This window comes from Sinohyriopsis cumingii, unplaced genomic scaffold (genome assembly GCF_028554795.1).
Source record: "Sinohyriopsis cumingii isolate HCF-2022 unplaced genomic scaffold, ASM2855479v2 utg001808l, whole genome shotgun sequence".
Taxonomy (NCBI): Eukaryota; Metazoa; Mollusca; class Bivalvia; order Unionida; family Unionidae; genus Sinohyriopsis; species Sinohyriopsis cumingii.
The window spans coordinates 50680-51251 of NW_028316060.1; positions in this window are offsets into that span (position 1 = coordinate 50680).

Sequence of the window (572 nt, forward strand, 5' to 3'; positions counted from 1 at the left end):
TATGAAGGATCACTCTGCACACAACATCACCATGTCTATGCATTATTATTCCGGCCGGCGGGTTGGGTGCTAAATTTTATATACATAAAAAAACATGTACCATTGGAAAAGGATTGTTATATCAAGTACAGAAAGATTTTACATGTCAATCAAGGTATCCAATTTTAATGAAATTAAATTGGCCCCATTTACAAATATTGTGTCGCACGTCCATGACGCTGCTCACATCTCTTTGTGATTTTCATAGATAAGCATGTCACCCGAAATAAAATAAAATAAGCAAAAGAATTATTGAAATGGGCCCCTCATATCAACCTGAATATGAAATCTAGATCTACTGACATTATTTACCTATAGTACTATATAAACCTTTTGATCTTAATGAGTGTCAAGATGAAAATGGAAATCGAAAACCTATAGCTATTTTGATTAATATGAATCTTAAATCCACAACAAAATGTACACACCACGTTTTCAATGTTATTAACAGTTGAAATCAGGTTAAGATGACTGAGTTCACAGTGCCTTAAATGCGGTTTGGCAGCTGGAGCAATATTAGATAGCAAAGCATA